Raw genomic sequence first — 24,161 nt, 5'->3', positions numbered from 1 at the left:
CCTTTGAAATTCTTGTAACCTGCTTCTTTGATTTTCCCATCTCTATGCTTTGAAAACTGACTTCCAACGGTTAAGTTGTTACTGAATGAACCAAGCTCTGATACCAATTGTTGGAAATAATGGGGGGGGGGGGGGGGTGAATCAGTGTTCCTTATCAATTAACACTTTTAAATATTTTCAGAGCATTAGTTAATCTTCAATTATTACAGTAATAACAGCAAATAAAAGAACACAGTAGACACAAGAATTTTAGGTGGAAAACCCCCTCTAGGTCAAAAACTACCAAAATCTTTTCTAATAAATTCTTTAATCTTCAGCCCCAACTGAAATGAAAGAAACAACTTCCTAGAATTCTAGAAAAACATTCTTCTCCAGCTCCCACTAGAAGGATGCCCCAATGCCCTAGTTTCTTTAGTAGTCAATTGAATGGATGCCCCAACATCCTAGACCAACCTACCACTGTGAAGTGTTCACATGCTCCAACCTGTAAGCGACTTCATGCACCAACCTAACACCTCCCTACCACCCTATAATGACTTAAATGAGACAAGAGTGTGGATTCCCATACCAGGGACAACGATCCATGATACAATATGATTGACAATGATTTTGACTGAACACCCAATCACACTATGACCTGCAACCCAATCAATGACATCATCCCAAGAGAGACTCCTAGACTTCCCAATAATGCCTTTTCGACTCTAGGCAGATTGACTCTTTTACAATAATGACTTTTCCAATGATGACACTTTTACAAATGACTCTTTTACAACTTTACAATGATGACTCTTGGCCTTGACATTTCACAATATACAGATGGTTGTCACATCTTCAAGGATGTCTCGTTGCAATGCCTCATTTGATTTGATACTTCTGCTCTTGAATTATTTTTTGAAGTTGTACTTGAATCTTCTTCTACTTGCATTCAAAATTTTCCCGATGAAACCAATCTAAAAAAAATCAAAATACCCTTCAACTTACCTCTGACTGCAAAACACATGTAAGTGCATAATGATGAATAAATACAAATTAAAAATTACAGTGTGTACCTGAGTGTGCTTGTCATTTTTGTTGTTGACTTGCTACAATAGTAGAAAAAGAGCCCCACTCTTGATATAGGCTTGGACTCTATGCAAGACTATATCCAAAATTGACCTAAAGATATATACAATAAGAACTGATGACAAACCCTAGACTTGTGATGGAACAAGTTCTAAGTACAACAACAGAGACCATTCTATCAACTATGACAAGACAAGTAACATGAACTTACAACATCATATAGATTTAGCATACTTGGTGTAGCATCAAGAATATGTAGCATCAAATGTGTAGTACCAAGAATAGGACATCTGAAATGTGGTATCAAAACTAATTGTGACATATAGAAACATAGAGATATAACCAAGACCCTGTATATACTTATGTTGTCCTGCAAAAACATATGTCATAGATGATACTCATATTTAAAATGTAAACACTAATCATACATACCTTGTTGTAGAAGACTTACCCTTGACTGTTGATGTGTGGTCCTTACTGTAGTGATCCTTGAATGCATGTTATTTCTTGCCTTCTAGGAGCTCAATATTGGATTTGTTGTATCTATGTAATTGCGGATCTCCAAGGTCTGAAATTTTGTCCTCTAATAGCCCTCTGAGTCCTCATTTCAACCCCATAGGTCTGATCAAGATTGGATTCTTCAAGAAAGAGTTATGCCCAATCTCCCACGATGACCTGATTATATATTGGTTCAGTAGAGAAAACTTGTACGAAGTTCCACGTGTCAATGTTGCGATCTTCGGCCCTGAAAAAGATACTCAACAAACTAGATTCTATCATCTTTCCATGAATATTTACAAAATTTGAATCCAATTCTTAGAGAGAAAGTTATGACAATTTTACCAGCATCACCTGTTGGACATGGAATTCGGAAGCCTGCAAAAACCATAACTTCCTCAGATCATATCTCCGACAATATAGCGAACCAAGATCTAAAATTGGGCCACGATCTTCATCGCGATTTCAGCTCAAATGGGTTTTACTTTCATCTATTGTAGATTTGCATAAAAAAAATTATAGTGAAATTTCCACGATGACCTATTTGAAGCCACACAATCCCTATTAGAGGAGGACATGAGGGCCATTATTTATATGAATTTCTTGAGTTGAGAAGGCCCTCAACAAGTGAAAGTTGGATGGATTTTAGGAGCAATTTTTTTTATTATTAATTATTGACTATTCAAATACCACAACCAATTATGAGTGTCATGCCACAACCCCATAGGGTTTTAGCCCACTAACTGGGGTTGCTAACTTAAAATGCAAATAACTCTCAAACCATGAAGAACCAGGAGGCGTACCATACATCAAAGGAAACATCTTGACGAGTAGAATCCATCGAGGAGATATTTTACGCAAAATAATATGAGTTGTCAAGTAAAAATTCCCTTGTAATATCAGGGTAGCCCCCGGTGCTACTTGGGTTGACATCAATGACAACCACTGATCAACATCATAGTCTCCAATAATATCTCCAAGCCCTTCAAGGTGTCTTCAATAGGTAGCCCAACTTTTGCACCTGCTCTAAGCCTCTTCAAGGGTTTCTTCAATAACTCTCCAAGGGAGCCTTCAAAATACTTGAACAAAAAGATATTTCTCCACAAGCTCTTTAATAGGTGATTCAATATGTCTACAATAATTGCTCCAATGGACTCATACAATTAGTCTCTAAATTCCCCAGATGTTCTTCAAGGCTACATTCAGGAGTACTTTTCTATTCAAGAGTGCACAGAGGTTTCAATTCTGAAATGTTAAACATAAGCTTGCTATAGGTTCGAGCTATAGATGGTCCAAACCTCCACTGATTAAGTCACTAAAGTTTCGAGCTTACGTTTCCCACAGTTCCACAAGTCGAAATATGTAAGCGACTAATTTGAATAGTATGCAAGCTACAAATACAAACTGCAAGCCACAAGTGATTGTGCTTAAAATAATCACGAATCTGATGTGTAGTCCAAGCTCCACAGGTGACTGTAACTCCGAGCCTTTAAGCTATAGGTCCGATATTTTTAAAGTCTGGACTTCTACAGATAATTGTCTCCTAGTGGTGTAGGTATTTCCTCTCCACAGATAGTTTGAATATTTCTTCTACCTTTTTATCACTAAGCCTCCTTCGGTAGCCTTAAGAGATCGCAATCCTTCACACTTTTAGATTGAGATCTAGGCTCCACCAAGACTACACTACCCATGAATCTGAGCTCCACTGAAACTGAAATGTCCCACAGATCTAGGCTTCACCAAAACTAAAATATTCCCAGATCCGAGCAACAGGTCTTCTACAAATATGATTTCCGATCTCTAGAACAAATACCCCAAAAAAATTTAATTCTTCAATTCCTTCTTGGTGCCCCTAGTTCATGAGTTGTGAACTGTAATATATCTCTGTAATAGATATTCATTAAAGCGATGAACTGAAATGAAGATTTAGACTGGTATTTACAATGATTTCGTTTATAACTGAAGGGACACGTCTATTTGAAGTGAGGCCAACTTGTTTCAACTATCCACGTCAATTTTTTTATTTTTATTTTTGTGTATGGGTATCAAAGGTTTGTATCGGAAGCTTTAACATGACATGACTTTTAAAACTTGCGATATAGGAAAGTTTCAATGAGACGGATGTGATATTATATTAAAAACATTATGATAAAACCAATCAGGCCTGCAACCATATCTTCCTCTCTGGATGTGATTAGATAATTAAATCGTTAAATTAAATCAATCCGAGTCCACATATCAGAAGTCAAAGATCAGAGGTCCATATCGCATATTGGAGATCGCAGGTCCATATCGAAGATTCCAGGTCGAGGGTCCATATCGCATCGAAGATCGAAGATTGGAGTTGGAGATCAAAGATCGGAGTTGTGAAAAATAATAAAAAATGTTGATATGATACTTCTCTGATTTGGTTTTATTATATGCATTGTGATATATTCTGCTAATGGATTATTAAGGTTTCAAAAATCTATTACTCCGATAACACTGCTTTTTCCTTTTGGCTCTTTCTCATGGGCATATCCAGTTTTCTCTTGGATCTGGTCCTCCTTTTCTTGTCTTGGCTCCTGCTCTTGGCTTCCAATGGATTTCCTTTGGCTCTCGATGGCTTCTCTTTGAACCACTTCTCACTCTTCTCTTTGGTACTGCTCATCTTGCACCTTGGACTGCTCCTTGGGTCCAACGCTTCTTGGGATTTTTTCTGTATCTATATATATATATATATATATTTCTTATGATATATTCAATCCACGTGGCCATCAATGACAACACTGACATCTCAACAATCTCCCCCTTTATCACTGATGGCAATACACTCCTTTTCATGAATCCTCTCCTTTCTATATTCTCTCCCCCTTTGGCATCAATGGAAAATGGGACATTCAACAATTTCTTAATGAATTTTAATGCCTATTTGAAGGACATTTCAACAATAGTTATGTTTCCTCCACTTGCTGCTCTTTCTTATCATTTTGCTTCTTTTGTTGTTGCTTGGACATTTGCTTGTATAACTCCCCCTGAACCTATGATCCCCTTTCTGTCATTATCATGATGCTTAGTCACCTCTGTCATTCTGTTCAATTATTCTCCAATGGTGCTATATTGATATGGGTCTGTTTTACTCCATCCATCAAATATTATAATATTTGTTTGTATATTCTTCTTTGCAGAGACACAAATACTAGTTCGAATACTTTTTAGTTGTTTGTACATCCTTTTGATTACACTGTTGTCTTCTCCACAAATGGCATTTCCATATTTTAGCTCCATTCAGAATATTTTGAGACCAACTCCATTTTACTATCTTTAACAAGTAATTAGTGCCTTCTGCTATCAGTCTGATCTCAACACAAGCAACCCATAATTTTGCAATGCTAGTGATTGTCTACAATTCAATTGTAGATGATCAATTAGCTCCCCTTGCCTGCATAAACTCCTCTAGATCTTATGTTTGCTTCATACAAGAAATAATGTTACAAGTGGAGGATATCCTCAATCAATGGATCATTTTTTTCAATGGAGCTACTTCCAGGAGATGATCTATCGAGAGATATGCCTCATAGCACGATTATCCATATGTGACTCATCAGGTGTCTCATAAGTCTCTTCACAGATAGCTTTTGCAAGAAAAGTTCACAACCACAAGCTCCCCCTAACAGTATGGATGGTCTCTTCTTGGCAGAATCTCATCATAAAAAATTTTCAAACATGTATTCATCAGATCAACAACATGTTGGCTTGAGTGTTCAAGAGGATGTTTGATCCAATTTGCTTCATTCTCAACACTTGTGTGACTTTCTTTTCTACCTTGGTACTTATTCTTTGATCTTGGTTAGGGACCCAATTCAAATTACAATTACGATCCATATGACCAATATTATGACATTTTTAGCATTCATTTTTGTACATAAATGAGGAAGCATAATTTCCTTCTACAAAATTGCTTCTGGGAAATTTATGGGGATGATTATCTTTGCCCTTGTGGTATTCCCTACAATCCTTTGCCATGTGCCCAAAATTTGTACAAGAATAGCAATAACCATGAAATAAATTTTGGAACCCGGCAAATGATGATTGCCTTGATGCACTTCTAAAAGCATTATGCCTTGGAATTTTGTGATGATATCCATTTCCTCTTTCATCCTCGACACTTTCTACACAATTTTGTCTCGATGTACTTCTAAAGTTATTCTATCTTGGAAGCCTTTGATCAAATTTATTTCTTCTTGCAATCGTGAGACCACCTTCACATCTTCTTAGAGCGCAGTTTCTTCCAATTTCATCTTGACTCTTCTCTTTTCCTTTGCTAGAACTGAGGATATCAATATTTCTTGCAAGTTTATCCACATCTCTGTTGTTTGAAGCAATAAGAGTTGCCTCACTTCTGTTTGAGGATTCAACTGTATATCCGAGACCTATTTTATCAAATGGAGATCTCTGATGGCTGAGCATGTCATACAAGGCTTGAGAAATTTTCAAGCCTTTGTTTAGAAGTTCAACTTCTTTCCTTAGTGAAACAATCTCTTCTTCCATTTTTCCATAGACATCACTTTTCCTAGCTAGTTGTTTCTCAATTTCTTCCTTGACTTGTGTTGCTTCATTAGATTCTACTTTAAGGGGGATGATATCTGATTTCATCTTGAATATTTCTTCATTTGACTTTTCTAGAGTGATATCCATTTCTTCCTTCATCCTTGTTGCTTCACATGTTTCGACTTTGAGAAAGTTGATATCTGAGTTCAATTTGGATATCTCTTCATCCTTATTTTCTAGTTAGCTTTTCATGGAATTTCTTTCCTTTTCTGCATCATCAACTTGTCCTTCTATGAGTGCCAAAGCTTCCATCACCTTCTCAGCTCCTTGTGCTTGTTTCTTTGTTTCTTCTAGTTGAGATCTAAGGGACGAGACATTTTCCTTGTATTGACCAATTTCTGCTTCTAGTTTGTTCAAGATCTTGTGTCTTTGTTCCAGGTGGCTTGACAAAGTTTCTTCCCTTTTATTTTCCTTATCCAATTGATTTGTCATGGATATGACTTCTTCATGATTCTTTCTCTTGTTTTGATGAAATTCCTCCTTAAGATTGGTGAGCTCCTCATCTCTTTCTTGAACTTGAAGCTTGAATAGGTTAACTTCCTTCCTTGTCTTGTCAAGGTCATGGTCACCATCTTGTGATTTCTTCTTGAGCTCCTCATTCTCCTTTTTCAAACTGCTTATCTCTTCTAGGGCAGCTACAAGCTTCTCCATGAGATCTTCTTCGAAGTCATTTTTATTTTCTTCATCTTCTAGGTCTTCCTTGGCCTTGATGTCTTCACTCTTGTTTTCAGCTTCCTTAATGGGTTCTAGATTTCCTTCTTGCTTTCCATCATCTTCTTGACTAACAGTCATGTTCAATGCTCCTTTTGAGTGAAGATCTTGAAGTTTGTCCCACATACCTTTTGTTGATGAACATTTCTCCACTTTGGTCTTTATAGCATCTAGTAGCCCATTCAATATTGCCTTCATCACTTTTGTATTATATTCCTTGGATTCTCCTTCCATCATGCTTTCAGTAATCATTGATTCCCAGACTTCAATGCCTTGAGCCATTAAGAAATTCCTCATTCTCATCTTCCATATATCAAAGTTTCCATTGAACAATGGAACTTTCCCAATTTGATTGTCTTCAGTTTTCACGGATGAGGAAGAGACATCATTAGAAGGATTGGAGGCTTTCTTCCTTGGCTTTTCCATTTGTGTTCTAAGGATCAACCTTCAAGCTGTTAGGCTTTGAGTGAAGGTACTTTCTCTGATACAAATCGTTCAAAATATTGAGAGTGGGGTGAATTAATATTTCTTTCCAATTGTTATTTTTACTAATTAGATCACTTTTAGTGAGAACAAAAAATGAACAATAAGAATAAATACTTTTTATTAATCGAAGATAACGAGGACTCCAATCCTCTTCTTTACAATAAATCAAGTACAATAATAATTAGTTCTGCAACCCTAGATGAGGACACCAATCTTCAATCCACCAGGCTCCAACCTGTAGTTTTCCAAGCATCGACTTCGACTTCCCAAGGCTCCAACTTTCTTAGTTTGAGGCACCAACCCTATGGCTGGTATAGGCTCCAACCTAGTCTCTTAAGGACTCCTATCCTCTAGGGCTCTAACTATGAAAATTTGGATGCCCAAATTCCTACTGAAATAACTGATTACATTTCTACTATTTTTTAATTACTGAACCAATTTATTTATGGTTTCCTACAGTAAACACTGAAATGAATACACTGCAGCCTTCACCATTTAAATAAAATACAAAAACAAGAAACTGAACAAGAAAGAAATACAAAACACATCTACATAGTTATTTTTTGACAAATGTCCTTGGAAAAACCCAATACAGGAAAACTGGTGCACAATTCTGAGGGTTTTATTATTATGCAATGGTAATTTCTGAATACAATCTTTGGATACCTACTCGACAATCTAGTTACAGAGAATATCACTAATAGAGAGATAAGTGAGGTTACCTGACACTATCATTGGAAATCTTGGTTGATCCAACCACTGAATGAACAACCCTTGGCTGCCTTTGCATCATCCCAGCATCACACCCTCTTGTAATAGTGTCACCCTTTAGCTGATTGATTTTCTGCCCAGGAACTTGAATTTCCACCTCCTGGTCTCACACCCCTGCTTCCAGCTTCTACAATCGATTCCTTTAGAAAATTTTAAAATTCCCTCTTGGATTCTGCGTTGCCTCTGCATGGCTTTGCGTCAGCCTCTCTAGTTCTGTGATGCCTCTGTTGGATCTCTCTCTCTCTCTTCTTTGATGAGTATTCTTTGACTGGGAAATATTTCCCTTCAGATACTATCCCCGCCCTCATTGCAAGAAACCACTATCGAAAATCTCTTTGACAACTTCTCTGCTTCAAAAAATCGAACTTCTAATCTCCCTCTACATGTTCTCCAAGTGTCACTCAATCCTCTTCTTATACCTTTCTACTGGACAAAAAACAACCCAGATTAACTTCTAATCAATGGCTTAGATCATTTTGGATTGATCCTCGTCTTCTTCTAGAAGTTACACCCACAGTTTAGATTAATACCCACTAATTATTTTAATTTCCTAAGTTTAAACTTAGGGTCCCATTAAAAGTAATTAATTATTTTAATAAAATTATTTCTGGGTGGAATTTCCTAAAACGATTTCTGGGTATTGGAGAATGCATGTGTCTAAGCCTCCCTAAAAATTTTGAGACTTAGAGCACATCCGATGCTACCAGAAATAAACACTCCCTCTTAGCGAGGAATGTGCTCTAATAAGGTACCCTGTTGAAGAATCACTCTATTCTGTAACATCTCCTTTTGCATTGTTGATGTATGACATCTCTGCCCACCAACTACTGTGTAAATGACGCATCTGTATTGTTATTGACCCTTAAACTATCAACACTACATCCATACTGTAACTCCCTCTTAATTATGCATCCATGTTGTTGTTGGCCCGGCCACTGCCAACTCTGCATTTGCACTGCGACCTTCTCCAACTGTTGCTGCTACTGCATGAACAATGGAAAAGAATCCAAAATTATTGAATTGGTGTTCAGTATGATGCATCTTGTTGTTGGAGTTTTGGTTGCTACTAGTCTCTACATTGACCCTCTGAAGCCTATGCGCTGCTGGTGACCTCTGCTCTATGCCATCTGCACTGTTGCTAATTATTCTCTACGCTGCTCAGTCTTTGGAACTACTATTCACTGCAATTATCACTCTGACACTCCTCTGCACTAATTGACACTAGTCCATCCTAATACTACTGATCTAGGCTCCCATAGCAAGGAATTTTTTGAAAATGCAACAAGATGATGGAGCTTAGTGGAAAGGAGTCGCCTTCACTAAGTGGGCTTGCATGCAATTTTTGGCGCAAAGTCTATTTTTAGGCTATGTCTATTTTTAGACATATGGATCATGGTCTATGAGCTGCAGGATGCTATTTGTGGATGATTGGTCATGTTGGTAAAAATAGATGGACTTCTATTTTTAGACATATGGGCGGTTTCTATTTTTAGACTGCCAGGCTAAAAATAGAACAGTCGAATATTATTAGCTCATAATAATATTTGGACTATAAACATTATCTTATCCTCTTGGAGCACTTCAGTTTGAGCTATAGATGTGGCACATGCAGCTGTCAGAAGGAAATACACTTTTCTTATGATTCAGTTGAGCTATTGCATGGTGGACTTCAGTTAGAACTCATGTGGTTGAGTTTGGTGGAGTTGATTGTGGAGTTGATGGAGTTGTGTTCAGTTTGACTTGGTTAAACTAGTTGTATTTAGTCTAATTGCATAATACACTAGTGATGAGTGATGTGAATTAATTTCTAATTAATTCACTAATTATTAACTCATAAATCAACTAAAGAATACATCAGTTAACTCAGTGCATGGATAGTTCAGTGGAGACAGGTGTTAGAGGTGGGTGAAAGGGCAAGACAGCTGTCAATTGTGACTATAATTGTGCATGAGATTTGCACAATTAATGGATTGAGTAATGTCAATGAGGATTGTGTGGTTCAGCCAAGAAAATACAAGTTTGCTTCAGCCATTCATCATTATTCTCATGCAGGGTTGCACAATGGAGGCAGGCAAGCAGTGGAGGAGATTTGAACCTGTGATTGATTCAGATCTGAGCTAGTTTGTGTGTAACAGGTGGAGATAGTAATGAGTACTTATGAGGAGTATTGTACTATGTATTGTTACATGTTCTCAATCATTATAATATACAGATAGTGTGGGGTTTTCAGCTGTATGCTTTCCCCGGGTTACATATTGTGTTAATGTGTGCATGCGATTGTTGTTTCATTGTTTTTAATGCTGCTAAATTGATGATCAACGTAGAGGAGGTTATGTATTATGCATGCATTCCGCAATAGTGTATAATCGGGATAATCTCTGTGAATAAGTGTTTAATTATTCAAAATTTATACATGGTATCGGAGCTGTTGATCATCAAATCTATTATTCAGAAAGTGTTTACATTTTTTTCTTCAGGCAGAGTCTGTAATCGGGCCAGGTAGCCTCTGGTTTCATCCTTCCTTTGGAAGGTGAGATATCTGATAAAAGCCCATACAGTCAATATCTGTACGAGAAATACTTTTTTCTCACGAATTTTAGATCAGAAGCGGTTGAGTTTTGAGCTGGTGGAATTCGAATTTGCAGCAGTATTTTCTTGGTGTCAAAGTTGAAATGTCTTGCAACGAATTACGATTGGAGTATGCTCTTGAAGGTAGCTCGAATTATATTGCATGGAAATACAGGATGGAGGCGGTGTTAGATGACAATGGGTTGAAGGATTTCATAGATGCTGAAGTCCCAAAACCTACTAATGCTGCTAAAGTTGTGGCTTGGCAAAAGAAGACAGCAAAGTGTCGAAGGATTCTGTTGGAGGGTGTGAAGGATCACATTGTATCTAGCCTGCATGGAAAGGCTTCTCCATACTTGATGTGGAAAGTGTTGAAAAATTTATTCCAAAGAAAGAGAGACCAGAGGAAGTTGGCGCTCAAGGATAAACTCAGAAACATTAAGTGTGAGAATGGAGACAGTATGCCCAGGTATCTCACGAAGTTCACCCAATGCCGGGATGAGCTGGGAAGTGTGGGGGTGACTGTCGATGATGAGGACTTGGTGAGCTTGGCTCTCCTTGGTCTTCCGAAGAGTTGGCATTCCTATCAGGACTCTATCAATGGTCAGGATAAATTGCCAGGATGGGAGAGACTTTGGTCGAATCTTATGCAAGAGGAGATCAGGCGGAATACCAGGGACGGATCTTCATCAAAGGCATCTGATGAAGAAGATTGCACTTTGGCTACCAAAGCAAAGAAGGGGAAGGAGAAGGGTTCTCTTTCCGAATCCAGTTCTTCCAATGATGGGAAGAAGGTTGACAAATCGAAAGTGAGATGCTTTCGTTGTCATGAGTTGGGCCATTATGCTACTAGCCCAAAGAAGAAATCCAAGAAGGGATCCGGGGAAGGATCTAAAGGTGAGGCACTAGCTTCACAGTTTGAGTTGGATTTCACATTATTCGCATGCATGGTTTCATCCATGGTGGGAAGTGGTTGGTTTCTTGACAGTGGAGCTTCTTTCCACATGACCGGTGACAAGAGTTTGTTTAGTACTTTGGAGGAGAAAGATCTCCAGATACTCATAGCGATGGGTAATGATGAGAAGTATAGTGTCTTAGGTGTAGGCATGGTTATTTTTTAGAGGGAGCATGGAGCTTGCCTTACCTTGACCGATGTCAAGTATGTACCAGGACTAAAGAGAAACTTGGTTTCAATCGCGATGCTGGAAGACGAAGGCTATGATGTAGTATTCAGTAAGGGAAAGGTTTTCCTTAGACACATCATCACTAGATAGGTGAAGCAGATTGGTTCACGGGTCAAGAACCTGTATGCTCTTGAGGTTCAAGATGCATGTAAAGCCTTGAGCAGTGAGGCAACTGATGGAGACTTGGTGGTTGAGAGGGAGAGTATATTACCTCTCAACATGCAGAGCCAAAAGAAGTCTCAGATGATTTTGGAGGAGCCACGATTAGTGTAGAAGCTTCACGAGGTTGTGGAGTAGCCACAACAAGGGAAGCTAAGAGGAGATTGAGTAAAGACATCTACTCATGCAGAGACCTCCAATAGGGGAAACTTCGAGCCAGGTGGGCTGAGGGATCACATGCAGCCATACCTCCAGGTAGGAGGTGGGGTGATATAGAGTGATCGTCCCAAGGAGGAGGGGCAGGATCCTTGAGGTACCCAACCTCTTAGATGAGACCTTGCTATGGGAGCCCCGATGTGGAGTAGCAGGAACTGACTTATTGGGTAGAGACAGATGCGAATGGAGCGGCAGAGAGAGCGACAGTGTAGGGAATCCTAGGACAGCGCATAGCTAACAGGTTGCAGCAATGCGAGAGGCACAAGTGTTTTGCACAGTGCTAGGTGGCACAGAGAGGTGTAAAATGGTGCGAGATGCATGGAGATGTTGCCGTAGTGAAGATGTCAGAGAGGGAGCACTTGTCAGCAGTAGGTAGAGCTTCAGCATCAGATTATGTTCCTCGCCCAACAGAGTGGTCAGTTGGGAGTGTTTTTTTTTTGTTCCAAGTGTTGTTGGAGCAAATGGACCGGGCAAATGTGTTGCATGCAGAACATTCCAAAGTTGCAGGATAGGGGTTGTAGATAATCCATATCTTGTTTAGAGGGAGTGTTGAAAATGCAACAAGATGATGGAGCTTAGTGGAAAGGAGTCGCCTTAACTAAGTGGGCCCGCAGGAAATTTTTGGCGCAAGGTCTATTTTTAGACTATGTCTATTTTTAGACATATGGATCATGGTCTATGAGTTGCAAGATGTTATTTATGGATGATTAGTCATGTTGGTTAAAATAGATGGACTTCTATTTTTAGACATATGGGCGGTTTCTATTTTTAGACTGCTAGGCTAAAAATAGAACAGTCGAATATTATTAGCTCATAATAATATTTGGACTATAAACATTATCTTATCCTCTTGGAGCACTTCAGTTTGAGCTATAGATGTGGCACATGCAGTTGTCAGAAGGAAATATTCTTTTCTTATGATTCAGTTGAGCTATTACATGGTGGACTTCAATTAGAACTCATGTGGTTGAGTTTGGTGGAGTTGATTGTGGAGTTGATGGAGTTGTGTTCAGTTTGACTTGGTTAAACTAGTTGTATTTAGTCTAACTGTAAAATACACTAGTGATGAGTGATGTGAATTAATTCACTAATTATTAACTCATAAAGCAACTAAAGAATAGATCAGTTAACTCAGTGCATGGACAATTCAGTGGAGACAGGTGCTAGAGGTGAGTGAAAGGGAAAGACAGCTGTCAGTTGTGACTATAGTTGTGCATGAGATTTGCACAATCAATGGATTGAGTAATGCCAATGAGGATTGTGTGGTTCAGCCAAGCAAATACGAGTTTGCTTCAGCCATTCATCATTATTCTCATGCAGGATTGCGCAGTGGAGGCAGGCAAGCAGTGGAGGAGATTTGAACCTGTGATCGATTCAAATCTGAGCTAGTTTGTGTGTAACAAGTGGAGATAGTACTGAGTACTTGTGAGGAATATTGTACTATGTATTGTTACATGTTCTCAATCATTATAAAATACAGATAGTGTGGGGTTTTCAGCTGTATGCTTTCCCCAGGTTACATACTGTGTTAATGTGTGCATGTGATTGATGTTTCATTGTTTTTAATGCTGCTAAATTGATGATCAACGTAGAGGAGGTTATGTATTATGCATGTATTCTGAAAAGTGTATAATCGGGATAATATCTATGAATAATTGTTTAATTATTCAAAATTTCTACAGAATTGATCTGAGAGGTGGGCTCCTCAAGGATCCTTCCCATCTATAGTTCTTTCGAACCACAACTCTAAATCACCCCACCTCCCTCTTGGAGATGCCTAGGTAGTCATGGAAAACTCATCCTCCTCGATCTTCGCGGCTGCAACCTTTGGGTCATGCTACTCATATTTGTCCTTCTTCTTGAGAGGAAACTGTGTTGTGTAGTGACCGAATTCAAAACACCTGAAGAATTTGATCTTCGAATGTTGGGTCCCTATAATACTAGTGATTACCCCATTACTATTGTAGTTATACCCTTTATTTATATTGTTGTGCCCCTATTACCCCCATATTGTTATTTCTGTGCCCCATAGAATCCCTCTATTGTTATTTTTGTGGCTTTATATTATTATTGTTAGGTCGGCTGGATTATATTGTGACTCCTTAGACTCCTATATATAGAAAGGAGGTTTTGTCATTTGTATCATCCAAGAATTGTTCATTTATGTAATGTAAAGGAGGTTGCCCCCTCGAAGAGGCTGAATTCTAAGGCGTTGATCTATCTTTTCTATCTTTTCTTGAGCTGGTTTCATAACATTTGGTATCAGAGCTTTGGATTCTAGGGTTTCGCTGCTCCAAACAGGTCATCGTGGCATTTTCGCTATAACTTTTTTCTGTGACGTTTCAGAAGTCGCAAAAAAAAACCCATTTGAGAAGAATTGGCGCTGAACCTTGGGTCCGAATTTCAGAGCTTTTCGCGCGATATTTTCGGAGATATGATCTGAGGAAGTTGGTCTTTTTGCAGACTCCTGAATTACATTCAAAACAGGTGACCTGGGGAAAATCGTCATAACTTTCTCTCTGAGGATCGGATTGAAATTTCGTAAAAAGGTACAGAAAGAGGACGGACTGTAGTTTCTTGTGGGTGATTTTTTAGATCCAAAGGTTGAAACAGTGACTCGTGGCACGTCGTACAAGTTCGCTCTACTGAACTAGTCTATAATCAAGTCACTGTGGGAGATTTCGCATAACTCTTCCTTGGAGAATCCAATTTGGGTCAGACTTGTGGCATTGGAAAGAGGACACAGAGAGCTACTACAGGTCACAATTTCAGAACTAGATGATTGGAAAGTACAGAGATACATCAGAGGCAATATCGAGCTCCTACAAAGTGAAAAAAGGTGTGTAGATTTTTTTAAATTTTTGCTTAAGCTTGGTTTGAAAATTTATTTTGAAGGAATTCAAAGGGCATAGTAGAGCATTATTATCGGTAACTGATGCCCCGAGGAAAGAAAATGCAAACACCTAGTAAGGAACCTGAAAGCTCTAGCATGACTCATGAAGAAGAGGAAGAAATGCTACATGATATATCAAAATTACAAGAACAAGTGCAACAAATGTCACGCTCACAAAAGCTAACAGATGCTAAGATAAATGGCGTGGAAGCTAAGATAAATGGCATGGAAGCTAAGATGGATAATTTGAAGATAGATTTGAACACAAATTTGAAGACAGGCATGGCAGATTTGAAGACAGATTTGACTAATTTTCTACAAGAAATACTTACTAATGGTGAAAAGGTAGTAAAGGAAACTCATGATGAGAACAAAAGAAATGTTAATCATGATTCCATAGATCTAATGTTGGATCGAAGAATCACCATATTCCAAAAATCGATATGAGGAAGTTTGATGGCAAGGATCCCGCCACATGGATATTACAGATGGAGCAATTCTTCGATCTCAATAATGTGCAAAACACACAAAAGGTACGTATGGCAACTTTATATTTGGAACCAAATCAGTTTGTATGGTATCAATGGCTTTGTTCTCGTAAACAATTTATCACTTGGGCAATTTTTACGGAAGAATTGATAGCACATTATGAGGATACAAAAAGCAACACTTTTTTTAGCCAATTGATAAGTCTCAAACAAAAGGGTTCAATAATGGAGCACATTGAGGAGTTCCAAAAATTGAACATAAGGGTAAAAGATATTCCAGAGGAGCATAGGATTGATGTGTTCATAGGGTCTTTAAAGGATAATATCCAACATGATGTGCGCCTTTGGGAACCTGATTCATTAGAGAAGGCATTCAGGTTAGCAAGAAAAATGGAAAGCAAAATTATGGCAACTAGGAAGCATACCACTCACAACTATAAAGACGGAAGTGTTGTTGCCCATAGTCTTCCACAACCTACAAGGTTGACACCACAACAATTGGAAGAAAAAAGAGCAAAAGGGCTTTGTTACAATTGTGATAGCAAATACACAAAAGGTCATAAGTGTGCTGAGAAGAAATTATTCTACATAGATTGTGAAGAGGAAGAAGAAAAGGAGCAAGAAAGGTCAAAAGAAGAGGATATATTCCAGGAACAAAGCCTAGATGAAGAACAAATAAATCCGACCATATCTTGTAATGCATTGGCGGGAATTACCACTCCTCAAACCATCAAGATAGAAGGACAAATCAAGAAGAAAAAGGTAATAGTGTTGATTGATTCAGGAAGCACCCACAATTTTATTCATTGTAGGGTAGCAAAAGAATTGAATTGCTTCCTATATCCAGCACCAGAGTGTCAAGTGATGATTGCAAATGGAGGAACAATAAATTGTTCTGGAAAGTGCCATAATATCAAGCTATCCATGGGAGAATATGTATTGACTAGCCCAATGCTTTCCATTCCAATGGGAGGTGCTGATGTTGTACTAGGAGTCCAATGGCTACAATCCTTGGGTACAATAGCTTTTAATTTTCAAGAACTTTTCATGAAATTTTCTGTGGAAGGAAAGGAAGTTGAATTAAGGGGTATTGCAGGGAAACCAGGAAAGATAATCAGCTCTAATGGCATGACAAAGCTTCTAAAAAAGGAGCAAAGAGGTGTAATTGCACAATTATGTTCGCTAGATGTTTCCACATTGGAATCATCTATTTCTCCAGATCTCCAAAAAGTCCTGGACAATCATTCCAAGGTATTTGAGACTCCCAAAGGTCTCCCACCTATGCGTGATCATGATCATGCTATTCATCTGATTCCAGGAAGTGTTCCTCCAAACATCAGGCCGTACAGATATCCCTATGTCCAAAAAAGTGAAATTGAACGTATGGTTGCAGAAATGCTAGAGGCTGGTATAATTCAACCGAGTCAAAGTTCTTTCTCAGCTCCAGTAGTATTGGTGCACAAGAAGGATGGATCATGGCGCATGTGTCCAGATTATAGGGAGCTCAACAAGCTCACTATTAAAGATAAGTTCCCCATTCCTGTCATTGATGAATTACTGGATGAATTGCATGGATCAATTTACTTCACCAAGTTGGATCTTCGTTCGGGATATCATCAAATCAGAATGAAGATTGAAGACATTCCGAAAACGGCATTTAGAACTCATGAGGGTCATTATGAATTTTTGGTCATGCCTTTTGGCCTTACCAATGCACCTTCAACATTTCAAGGTTTGATGAATTCAATTTTCAAACCATTCCTTAGAAAATTTGTGTTAGTATTTTTTGATGATATACTAATCTACAGCAAGTCTTGGAAGGATCATGTTGAACATGTTGACAGGGTGCTACAACTATTGGAGGAGAAACAATTATATGCAAAAAGATCCAAATGTTTCTTTGGAGTCCAGGAGGTGGAATATTTGGGTCATATTGTATCTCATGAAGGAGTTAAGGTAGACCCTAGCAAAATTAAAGCCATTAAGGAATGGAAAATCCCCACATCCATAAAGCATCTGCGAGGATTTCTTGGGTTGACAGGGTATTATCGCAAGTTTGTTAAGAATTATGGGAGAATAGCAGCACCTCTAACAACATTATTGAAGAAAGATTCATTTTCATGGACTCCGGAAGCAACAAAGGCCTTTGAACATCTTAAAGAGGCAATGTGCCAAGCACCGGTCTTAGCTACACCGGACTTCACAAAAACCTTTATTGTGGAATGTGATGCTTCAGGAAATGGAATTGGTGCTGTTCTAATGCAAGATGAAAGACCCATTGCTTTTGAAAGTCGTCCAATCAAGGGAAAGTTTTTAAGCAAAGCTATTTATGAGAAGGAAATGTTGGCAATACTCCATGCACTTAAGAAATGGCGACCCTACCTAATGGGAAGACACTTCAAGGTAAAAACGGATCATGATAGCCTTAAATACTTTTTAGAACAAAGATTATCCTCTGAAGAGCAACAAAAGTGGGTCACAAAGATGTTGGGTTATGACTTTGAAATCATCTACAAAAAAGGGAAGCAAAATGTGGTGGCAGATGCACTCTCAAGAAAGGATGAGGATGTGGAAGCATTGTTGTGTGCCATTTCTATTATCCAACCAGATTGGATAAACGAAGCAAGGGAGGAATGGAAGAATGACGAAGAAGTGTGGGCACTTATTCGAAAGCTACAACAAGATTCCAGTACTTCTGATACATTTAGCTGGAAAAATGATTCGTTATGGTACAAAGATCGCTTATACCTCTGTAAGAATTCCCAGCTAAAACAAAAGATTCTTATGGAATTGCACACTTCTCCCTTAGGAGGGCACTCAGGATTTTTAAAAACTTACCACAGGGTTAAGAAGGAATTTTTTTGGGATGGCCTTAAATCAGATATTCAAAAGTTTGTGGCGGAATGTTTGGTTTGCCAACAAAATAAAGTTGAAACAATTAAGACACCGGGTCTATTACAACCTTTATCCATTCCAAGCCAACGTTGGGAGGAGGTTTCAATGGATTTTATCACAGGTTTACCCAAGTCTGAGGGAAAGAGTGTCATCATGGTGGTAGTTGACAGACTTACCAAGTATGCACACTTTTGTGCATTATCACATCCATTTAAAGCCAGTACAGTTTCTACTGCATTTATGGAAACAGTTCAAAAGCTACATGGAAACCCAAAGATTATTGTAAGTGACAGAGATCCCATTTTCACTGGAAATTTTTGGACAGAATTATTTTCTTGTCTTGGTACTCAGTTAGCTCATAGCTCATCTTATCATCCTCAATCTGATGGGCAAACTGAGATAGTAAACAAATGTTTGGAAGGATATCTTCGTTGCTTTGTATCTGATAAACAGACACAATGGGTCAAATGGTTGCCTCTGGCTGAATGGTGGTATAACACTTCCTTCCATACAGCAACAAAAATGACCCCATTTATGGCACTTTATGGGTATCAACCACCATCCATCACATCATATTTAAGAGAAAATTCTAAGGTTCAGGCAGTGGAACATCACATCGAACATCAACAACAAGTCCTCCAACTCTTAAAGGATAACCTCGTGTTGGCACAAAATAGAATGAAACAACAGGCAGATCAACATCGCAGTGAAAGAAGTTTTGATGTAGGTGATTGGGTATTCCTACGGCTACAACCATATAAGCAAATGTCCCTAAAGCAAGCTAAGAAGGATAATAAATTATCACCAAAGTATTATGGTCCGTACAAGGTGTTGCAAAAGATTGGTACTATGGCATACAAATTGGAGCTTCCTGCAGCTTCTCGATTGCACCCAGTTTTCCATGTTTCATGTTTAAAGAAGGTTATAGGCGACAAGCTCCCAGTTCAAACAATATTGCCAGAACTTGACGAGGAAGGAAAAATTATATTGGAACCGGAAGCAGTCACAGAAACAAGAACTCGACAGCTACGAAATCGATCAATTTCAGAGTATCTTATCAAGTGGAAGAACTTATCCGCTGAAGATTCCACATGGGAGGATGAGAATTTTATGCAGAAGTATCCAGAACTACTCAAGCGTTGAGGACAACACTTTTTTGAAGGAGAGGGGCATGTTGGGTCCCTATAATACTAGTGATTACCCCATTACTATTGTAGTTATACCCCTTATTTATATTGTTGTGCCCCTATTACCCCCATATTGTTATTTCTGTGCCCCATAGAATCCCTCTATTGTTATTTTTGTGGCTTTATATTATTATTGTTAGGTCGGCTGGATTATATTGTGACTCCTTAGACTCCTATATATAGAAAGGAGGTTTTGTCATTTGTATCATCCAAGAATTGTTCATTTATGTAATGTAAAGGAGGTTGCCCCCTCGAAGAGGCTGAATTCTAAGGCGTTAATCTATCTTTTCTATCTTTTCTTGAGCTGGTTTCATAACATCAAAACATATTTCTTCTTGTTCCATTCCTCCTGCTGACCCATTGTTGCTTCTTCCATCAAGTTTACACTTGACCAAAACTCTCCTCAACTCCTCTTACTTAAGATTTTCCCACATTTCATCCCAGTTTGGAAAAGTCACCCTTCCCAGGATTCTCTAGACAAAGACTTGCCACTCCTTAAATAATGAATTTAAGGCTAGTCTTACCATCTCGGAACCTTGAGGTGTTGACCCCACAACTACCATCTTTGTGAGGAACGAATCAATGTGTTCCCCCTTCTGCATCTATATAGATCTCATCTTCTACTCCAAGTACATCTTTTGTTGCTCAGAAGATCCTTGATACAACATCGACAATGCATCCAACATCTCCTTAGCATTGTCTCTATTAGCGATGTGACAAATTATATGATCCTTCACTCCATAAAGGATCATTCTTTTGGTCTTCGTCATTTCTCCCTTGTACTTCTTGAGTAGATCTTGATCAGCGAGCTCAGCCACCATGCTGTCAAGGTAAACTTTGAGAAAATTCTCATCCAGAATGCATACATCCTTGGCTTCCAAATCACATAGTTGGATGTGCCATCCAACCTACCTTGTTCTCTCAGTCCACTGGTTGCCATGTCTGCCAATTGAAAAATTCGAATGACATCCTCTCTCCTACTCCTGCTCAGCAAATGAGAATTTGAATTCCCAAGATAGGAATTCTTAGAGGAAAAAATTCCCTCAAGTGTCTCTCTTCTTCCTTCTGACGTCTTTCTCCCCAGCAACTGCCTGTAGAAAAATTGTATCCCACTAGAAACCCCTCTTCATTGAATCTATTGTTGCATTGTTCCCTCTACCGCTGACAAATTTTGATTTGGAAATCCTCTCTCTCTTTCGACTCAATCAAAGAGATATTTAACACAAAAATATTTTCCTCTTGGCTTGAACTGCGCAATCCATCTGGGGATTCGATTTTCTTCCTCTATAGGAATTTCAAACTCCCTTCCTCCTTCAACGTTGGGCTCTTTCAACACTTTTCTCTCATTTCACCTGCAGCTCTGATACCATGTGAAAAATTGGATGCCCAAGTTCCTACTGCAACAACTAACTACGTTTCTCCTATTTGTTAATAATAATTACTAAACAAAATTATTTACTATTTCCTACAGTAAACACTGAAACAAAGTCATTGCATCCTTCACCATTTATATAAAATATGAAAACAAGAAACTAAACAAGAAATAAATAAGCAACACATCTACACATTTATTTTTGGACAAATGTCCCCAGAAACACCCAATGTAGGAAAAACAGTGCAACAACTCTAAGGGTTTTATTATTATGCAGTAGTAATTTCTGAACTAAATCTTTGGATACCTTCTCGGCAATCCAATTACAGAGAATATCATTGACAAAGAGATAAGTGAGGTTACCTCACACTATCACTGGAAATCCTGCCTAATCTAGCCACTGAATGAACTGCCTCTGCGTAGTCATTGCGCCAACCCAACATCACACCATCTAGGGATAGTGTCACCCCTTCAACTGACCAATTTGTTGCGCAAGAACTTCAATTTTCACCTCCTGGTCTCACACACCATCTTTTGGCTTTTGCAATCAATTCCTTCAACAATTTTTTAGATTCCCTCTTGGCTTCTGCGCTTCCTCTATGTGGATCTACATCGGCTTCTCTAGCTCTGTGCTGTCTCTCTTGGATCTCTTTCTCTCTCTCTTCTCTGCTGAGTATTCTCTGACCGGGAAATATTTCACTTTAGATACTATCCCTGCCCCTCACTGCAAGAAATAAATATCGAAAATCTCTCTGCTAGCTACTCTACTTCAGAAAATCGAACTTATGATCTCCCCTCTATGTGTTCTCCATGTTCTCCTCAAGCCTCCTCTTATATCTTTATGTTGGACAGTCAACGTCCCAAATTAACTTCTAATCAATCACTTAGATCATTTTGGTTTGATCCTTGTCTTCTTCTAGAAGTTACACCCACAGTTTAGATTAATACTCATTAATTATTTTAATAAAACCGTTTCTGGGTGCAATTTCCCAAAACAATTTCTGGGTATTGGATAATGCATGTGTCTAAGCCTCCTTGCAAATTTTGAGACTTAGAACACATCTGATGCTACTGGAAATCAACACTAAACCTATCTTCCAAGGCACCAACCTTATCTCTAAGAGGCTCCTACCTCTAGGGCTCCAACCCTCAACTTCAATTCATCAAGATAAGTTTACTAATTGCTCATGACTCCCAATGTCTTCTTCAGCGAGCCATGTCTATCTTCAGTAATGCATCCTCCAATTACTTCATCAATGAAAACCTTGTCTTCTTAGAAGGTGTCACCACTTCTCTTCATGCCACCTAAACAAATATCTCCAAAGTCACCTCATGATTGCTTCAATGCATCATAGTCTCCAATAATATCTCCAAGACCTTCAAGGTGTCTTCAATAGGCAACCCAAGTTCTACACTTGCTCTAAGCGTCTTCAAGGGCTTCTTCAAGAACTCTCCAAGGGAGTCTTTACAATGCTTCAACAACAAGATATATCTCCACACGCTCTGTAATAGGTGCTCCAATATGTCTACAATAACTTCTCTAACGGACTTATACAATTAGTCTCTAAATGCCCCAGATGTTCTTCAAGGCTAATTTCAAGAGTACTTTTCTATTCAAGAGTGTGGAGAGGTTTCAAGTATGAAGTGTCACACATAAGTCTGCTACAGGTCCAAGCTATAATTGGTACAAATCTCCATCGATCGAGTCACCACAGTTCTAAGCTTATGTGTCCTGTTAGCGTTTGAAATTTCACCTCAGGCTGAGAAAGGAAAATCTCAAAGCTACATCAAACCATTCAGCCTCGTAGCTAGCCCTACGGGGCAGGAGAAGGCTCTCTCCGGTCTCTCTCGGAAAATCTTCAATTAGGGAGATGACCAATAAAGTAGCACTGATATTAGGCTAGTAAATTGATTAGAAAGGTTGATTTGGGATTTTTTAATTAAATGACGGGGTTTTTCTGGGTTGCATGGGCAAAATCACAGTTTGAACAGAGAAAAATAATGAACAACATAGATTATCAACTGAGGCAAGGTAGGCAAGAAATTTAACACCAAATCTAGATTTAAATGGGATGGCAAGACTGGTGAGGAGCTGACAAGGGCATAGGAGATGAATCCTTGTCAAACAGAGGAAAACATTAAACATGAACAAACTTATAGGTAGAGCATGGCAGGCATGAATTCTTACCTAAACACTTCATTTGTTTAGTTAGAAATGATCATGTAGTGAAATGAAACATAACAGATTACATATGAAACAAGAGAAAAACATATGCTAAATTATCATACCACAGGAATCTCAGAGGTCAGAGCTGTGAAATTTCATTAAAAATCCCTCTGTCAAAGACTGTACAATGGAGCTCAGTTCTCCTCCAGCACTCAGCACTCAGAACTCTCTCCCTAAATCCTTTACAAATGAATTTTTTAATATATTAAATACATGCTGCTCAGGAAAAACAAATCGACCCCAAAGTCAGGGATTTGTTTTATCATTATTTAATAAATAAACTAACAGAAAACAATTAGCTCTTCTGAAAATAAAAATGCGCTCCTTCTTCTACTCGAACTATTGAAAACTGATGAAACGGTGGCATTACAGGTGTCAATCCCAATCACTGAAGACAAATATAGGCAATCGAATTTTGTTCCCTGCCACTTTGCAACTGCAGTCAAAAAATAGATTATCGGTTTCCTGTTTCTCTGTTATGACAGGTGTCTTTGTTTAAATGTAAAACTGATCCTTTAAATAAGTTCCCATCTGAACCATCGCAGCTGCGGTTTAGCAACCACACCACGTGTTTTCAGTTTGACATGTGCAACACCATTAGCGATAACATTGCTAAGGTGGAACGTTATGAAACGTTGTTTCAAACCGCCATTCACTCTCATATAATTGATAATCAATGCAGAAGAGCCTGTCCTAATATCCTAATAAAAATGGACGCTGTTACCAATAAAATTACAGGTTATTCTACAAATATATCCAAGCTTATATCTTGAATGTACTAGATCAACTATGTAGCGGTCCAATTCAATGATTTGTTCAATTCGAGACCTCCATACTACAAACTGGGCATA

This window comes from Pinus tabuliformis, chromosome 1_2, assembly GCF_031772625.1.
Source record: "Pinus tabuliformis cultivar Carrire ecotype Pingquan chromosome 1_2, CPIR1, whole genome shotgun sequence".
Lineage (NCBI taxonomy): Eukaryota > Viridiplantae > Streptophyta > Pinopsida > Pinales > Pinaceae > Pinus > Pinus tabuliformis.
The sequence above is the reverse complement of the archived record's forward strand: the minus strand, read 5'-3'. Positions refer to the sequence as shown.